Raw genomic sequence first — 6,871 nt, 5'->3', positions numbered from 1 at the left:
GCTGTGTTAGTTTGGGTCCTCTAGAAGCAAGTGCTAAGACAGAATGAGAAGTTCAGGGGACTACGGGGAAAATGAATGAGAAAGGGCAGAGGATGCAAGAGCCTGGAGGGCAAACCTATAAACCATGAAAGTCCCCAGCTGATGGGGAGCCCCAGAGGAGACAGGCTGTAGACAGAAAGCGCCCTGCTTGAATACCCCTGCCATGCTCAGTCACCGGTTGAAAGCAGTCTGGGGAGCCCGTGACCTCTGTGTAAATACTGTAGGAGGTCCTTTCCTCTGGAGGACATTGGCTAACGACCATCACAAGTTTTCTCTTGAAGGTAGATCTGAATGCCACTCCTCCAGTGCTGACTCAAATCAAACAGTCACTGACAAGAGACTAGATAAATAAAGGTATAATCTTTTCTAATAGTATCTTAGCGACAGCTGTGGCCGCGGCGTGGCAGCCGGGAAGTGCCGCTGCCGAGTGGGGAAATGTCATCACAAGAGCAGATCTATAACCTTGAGAGGGAGGCCACTGTGTGAAACCCATTTGTCCCGTGGCCTGTCTGAACAGGGGTTCCTGGATTGAATTGTGAGCACACAGCACAAGGTAGCTGAACTTTCTTTCATCCACATTCCCCATGTAGGGTCAGGAATGGACACTGAGCAGGTTTTCTGATCCAGGAGACCGGGTAAAGGAGGAGTCAGAGTACTGGAGCCCTCAGTGGGTTTATGCAGCTTTTATTGGGATTTACCCAGTACACAGCAGGCAGGGTGACCCCATCAAGTCTTCACTCTATCTGGGCCCTCCGGCGTTCTCTGCTACTCTCTCTGCTTCTGTTTTTCTTTCAGCTTCTACTGGTGTCCCCATGATGCCGCCCTTAAAAGCCCAGTCTTAGCCCAGGTGAATCCCATCTGCATATGCCCACACCCTACTCCAGGTGCCCGCCATCAGGCATGCATTCAGGACCGCAAGGATCCATCATCTATCCTGATGGCGGGAGGGCAGAAAAGCCTGACATTTTTCCTTACCCTACACCCCCACCTGCATTGTTGAATGAAACACACCAGCTTGTCTGTTGCTTAGTGAATCATCCAATAGTTGTTTTTTTTAAAGGTTTATTTATTTATTCATACAAGAACTGGGGTACAGGCCAGAGGTATGTGTGGGGTGAAAGGATTCACCACAGACAGAGTGGGGAGCAGAACAGGCAGACTGAGTGAAATACACTGCTGAGGGGAGCAGTGGGCGAGTCAGGAGAGGTCTGCTGCACCATGTGGGTTCCTCCCTGGCTGGGGATCGAACTCGTGTTGCAGTGGCTGTGGATAGCTTCACAGGTTGTGTCTTAACCCCTTGGGCCACCAGGGAGGCCCCCAATAGATTATTTTGAGGCAGGGTCTCTCATGGATTCTGACATTACTAGGTTCTTATTGGGACCATAATAATTATCAGTGGGCTGAAAAGGCAACTGTTATCAGTCCAAAATAGTCTTTCTTTGTGAGGCCATCTGGATTGAACGTCGCGCACAGTCTGATTGAGATCTTCATCTGGAAAACACTCAAGGTTTGCTGTAATAGTTTTTAGTTGTGATAAAACTTTAAGGTCTGTCTTTTCTGCCTGATCAGCCAAATTGTTCCCTTTAATTTCATCTGAATCCAATTGAGAATCCAGAGGGCTCTTGACAACCCTCAGGGCATTGGGAGTTGTAGTCAATTTACTGTTTCATTAACAAACACCCTGTTTTTCACTTGGGATCCTCCAGACGTTAGAAATCCCCATTGTTTGCTTAGCATACCCAAATCACAAACAACCCCAAAGGCGTACCAACTGTCTACAGTTTTGCCTTCAGCTGAAGCGTAGGCTGTGGTCAGAGCAGACGGTGTTGGGCTCACGTGACTGTGGGCAGTGGAACGGCAGCAACTGCGTGTGTCAACAGGCGTTGTGATCACACACAGCACCAGATCCTCCCTCATCATGTCCAGATCGGAGCCCTCATTGCAGACCCCGAGAGTTCGGCTTTCGCAACAGGAGCCTTCTGCAGCTCGCTGTCCATGTCAATAGCTGGTCCGAGTTACAGTCTGGAGGGCCTTGGCCAGAAGGAAGGGGAAGAACAGCAGGGGCAGGCTGTTACTGTGAGAGAGCGTGACTTGGGGAGCAGCAAGATTTCAGAAGTGAGTCAACTAGCAGAGAGATGCTGAGCATGAGGGGAATTCAGTGGGGCCTCCAGCTGCATGGCATGGGGCCCACAGGGCTAAGAGGCAAATCCCTGACAGTGATTTAGAGAGGGGCGCCATGGCCGATTGCCCTCCAGCAGGGGTGAAGTCCTTTGGCCACAGGTCTAATAGTGTCTTAGCGACAGCTGTGGCTGCTGGCTATCTTAGCTAGGAGGCCTCTGTTGTCTTCCATGTCTTGAGTAAGAATCCCCAAGCAGGGCCTCCCCTGGTGGCGCAGCAGTTGAGCGCTGGGCTGCGAAGCTGCTCGCAGCCTCTGCAGCGCCTGTTCAATCCCCGGCCACCGGCAAGGGTCCCACATGGCGTGGCAGACCTCTCCTGCCAAGCCCACTGCTCCCCTCAGCAGTGTATTTCATCAGTCTGCCTGTTCTGTTCCCCGCTCTGGCTCTGGTGAATTTTCTCACCCTTCCGCGCTTCTGACTGTACCCCGGTTCTTGTATAAATAAATAAATAAATCTTAAAAAAAAAAAAGAATCCCCAAGCATTTCCTTCTTTTTTAAGAATAAAGAGGAAGAAAGGGAATTGGTGATTAGGATGCCTTAATGCTGGCAGACCAACTAATGCTAGTTGACAAATAACTGTGAAGGCTGTTTCTCTGGAATCTCCAGAATCATGTTTGTTAGATTTCGGTAGGGTGTGCAGGAGCTATGCTATCAAAAAGTTTGGTATCAGTTCCCACAGTATCCCACAAGGCGTAGGAAGTCCCTAAGTTTAGTCTGTGATGGTGGGTGGCAGAGGAGTCCTTGGTCTGAAATTTAACATCCCAAACCCTTTACTTGAGTCTGAAAAAAATTTAAGTTTTTCTCCAGAGACCCTGTGACCTTTGGTTATTCACATCCTTTGCTGGGAGAAGAACAGAAGAGAAGATACGTATCATGAAAGAGCCATTTCATTTGGAAAAGTGACATCTGTTAGCTCTGTCTTTAGGATGGGTGAAAAGTTGGAAGGGCTTGTGGCCTAAGAGTCCAAGTTCATTATTGACCTTCCCATGGAAAGGCAAATAAAAACTGCTTTTCTGATATATGGGTAGCCTGAAGAGGCACTGCAGAGGCCAAGGACAGCAGGGTCTGCTCTCCATAGTCATGGAAGGCAGGATGGCACATGGGGATTGGGATAACAGGAAAAGAACAATATTATTCATGGCCCTGAGGTCCCGGATGAACCTGCTCAACCATGAAGCTTTTTATGGGGAGGATGGGTGCATTGCTGGGACTAGCGCAGGGAATGACAAGGCTTGTGTCTTACATTTTTCAAGAATTGATTTAATCCTTGCAAGGGCTATAGACTTGAAGGGTTAGGGAGAGGATCAGCCTGAATTTTTATCAGGGAATTTTTATGAGGGGGTGCGAATGAATCAACCTGTTGTCTATTGTGGATTTTGCACAGAACTTGTAGGTGATTTTCTCTAAGAGGATTGAACGGTTTGACTCTGTTAATTGGGGGAAGGGAACAAACAGGTGTTGAAGGATTTTCAGTGCCACTGGCTGATCTAGACTTTGAATCAACTTCAAGAATGATTTGCCCCTTTTGAGACAAGGAGGTGGCATCATGCTATTTCTCTAAGCAGTCTCTCTCCAGCAAATAAGTCTTGTTGAAAGGCAAGGGGAGGCACTTGAAGGCTTTTAGGGGGTTGAGAACTCCACCAGATGGATCTTTTCAGAACTCAGAGGAAGGGCTCTCAAGTTTGAGTGTGGTGGTACTGGGCACAGAAAGAGTCGCTCCAGTATCGATTAAGACAGTTCCGACCACCTTTCAGAACATTATAGAGGTTCGTCCCTAGGTGATGAGTTGAGTCGGGAAGAGCCCCTAGTTGACCCTTGGAACAGCCTCCGTCCCTGGAGAGGCCACCGGCCTGGCTTGCAGCGGTTGTCTCAGGCTATTTCATCTGGGGGACCTTTCTCCAGGGGCCAGGCCGCCTGCAAAAGTGGCAAACTCCCTTGGATCCATGTTGGTCCCGATTTAGGTCGCCGGGGCTTTTTGGAAGAGACAGACAATTGTCAAAATTATAGATTCATGTTTTTAATTACTTTCCCTTTAGTTGCATCATCAAATGTCCAGGCCAGTTGGTTAGTGAGGGTAACCCGGCCGGGGGTGGAAGATGTTTTCCTCTCCTAATTCCTTCCTAGTTATTTTAAGGAGAGAGGGAAGGTCATGGTTCAGGTCCCTTACAAAGAGCCGAAGGCAATTCTCACAGACGCTATATCTGAGGAATCTCAGCGTTTTCTTTAACACCCTGGATTCCTATATTTCTGAATCATATGCAGAGTCACCCATTTCCAGGGGATGCTGGTAGGTGAGGGTGAGATCACTTCTGGACCCACTTCTGACAGGAGTTAGGTCAGTCAAAAAAATCAGGCCTTTAAAAAGATAAAGCATTTATTTGGGATCAAAGACTTGCTATTCAGGATACACAGGTTAAGGTAGAAACCTAAGGCCTGCCCTAAGGAGGGATAAAGTTCAAGTTTTTACTTAAACTGGAGCAACTGGGCTGGTGGGGAGTTGCTTTTCAGGAGTGTGTGTGTGTGGTTGTGTGTGACAGAGAGACAGAGAGAGGTGGATACCCATAGCCAGGTTTCTGCAGGGTGCCCTGGGACAAGATCTAGAAGTGAAAGACAATGGAAATTGCACAGGTATTGGGGCGCAGGAGAAGCCCACCCCATCTGGATGTGTGAACAAATGAACATTAGATTAGTAGGAGAAAAGATCAAAATTTAATAACCTACATATGGAGAAGTCACATGGTTGTACATTCTAAAGAATAATGGAGAGGTTTGGGGATATTTCTCTGGCATTTAGGAATCTGGGGTATCAAGGAGGGAGAGGGGACTTTAGGTGACAAACAAGAAGAGATTTTAGGTAGAGAGGACATATTATCTGATAACACAGTGGGTGAGGCCCCCACCCCACCAAACTACATTCTTCTAGGCCATGAAAGGAGAAACAGAGATTGCTTTTCTGATTACAAAAAGGGCAGAAGTTTAGGGCATCAGTTGGGAAAGGTGAGGGACCTAGGCTGGAACAGAAGCTTCTCCTCAGCCTCAAGGGATTTCATTGCTCTCAGCTCAATGCACTTTGCCTGCCAGAGCTGGAGACCAGTTCTGAGAGTCGTGGTCTGATTTAGCACCTTCAGAGATTTCCTGTCCAACTTAAATGTGGGTGGTATGGGTTAATCTGGAGAGTTGGAAATGCTGAAACCTGGGAGTATGCAGGCCAGGAAACACTGCATAGAGTTAAAAGTCAGAATTCCTCTGAATGAATTTGGAGACGTAGCTGACTTCATCCAGTGGTTCATGCGTCAGGTGGAGTCCCGACTAGCACGTAGATAGGAGTCGGACAAAATGGAAGGTTTTTATAGTCAGAAAGTGAGTGACTCAAGGTTATGAGCAAAAGAAAAGATTATTTCAGGCAAAGCCACCTTCCTGGGGAAAGGCAGGCTGGTCTCCTCATTAGCAGATTATCTCATTAATGGTGACTGGGAAATTGGACATTTGGTTTAAAGTTTCACCTTTGGGAGTGACTAAAATTGCAGTGAGTAAGTCTTGGTGGTGGTTGGCATAAATGACTCCATTTTGAGCCTGCTCTTTTTTTAACAGTAGGAATGTAGGGATGCCGTGTTCGAACCGCAGTGTCCTATGGGAGAGTGAGGGTGGGGAATTCTTGAGAGGTCCATTTGCCTCTGTAAAGCAATAGTTGAGAGGCCAAAAGTTGTGGTCAGGGAGATGGAGATCAGACCTCAAGCTAGGTGCCCTTCAGTATCCTCATCTGTAAAGTGGGTGAGGGGTGGAGTGAGGTCTCTGATTTTATAGCCTCCCCCCAAGCCCCCGCCCAACCTCCAGGGCCTCAACCTGAGGATTTGCAGTTCCAATAATTAGCCACCAGAGGTCGCCTTCTGACAGACGTGGAAAAACCAGAACACCACCATCCCAAACCAGTCTGGTTGGCAAGGGGAATCTGAGCTTGGGAGGCTTTCACCCTTTATTTGATCTTCACTTTAAGTAACTGTTGATTGAGATAAACTCGGGCGAATGCACTGGGGATACAGCAAGGAACACGGCGCCTGAAATGGAGCTGCTGTCTCCCCTACCTTTTTCTCCCTCGGCAAGCCCATCTGATCCCTCAGCAGATACTGCTCTGTCCAGAATTGGCTAACTTTGTCCCCCTCCAGTGCCCACCATCCTTGTCCAGCCTTCTCCACGTGCTACCCGGACTGTTGCAGTGGTCTCTTTGTTGGCCGTCCTACTTCAGGCCTTTCACCCTTCATCCACTTTCAGCCATAGGAATGTTGCTGAGACACTGTCAGAATCCGTTCCATCTCTGGGCAGATCCCTCCCAAGCCTGCTCAGCTGTCCTCACAGAACCTTCCCTATGACACCAGGCCACATCTCCCCTCCTCCCAATCATTCTCTGCTCCAGCACATTGGCCTTCTTGCTGTTCTCTCAGGTGGCAAACTCTTCCCTGCCTCAGGACCTTTGAACTTGCTATTCCCTCAATGTGAGCTTTTTCCCCAGGTAGCCCCAAAGTGCTTCCTGAATTATATTCAGGTTTCTGTTCAATCCCCTCAGAGGTGACCCCTTTATTAAATAGCCACATTATGGCCACCCTTTACTTCCTTACTCATCTTGCTCAGTCTCTTCCACCAGTGTCAGCTGAAAAAGG

The sequence above is a fragment of the Talpa europaea genome, assembly GCF_964194135.1.
Source record: "Talpa europaea genome assembly, chromosome: 11".
Lineage (NCBI taxonomy): Eukaryota > Metazoa > Chordata > Mammalia > Eulipotyphla > Talpidae > Talpa > Talpa europaea.
This window is presented reverse-complemented; position numbering follows the sequence as displayed.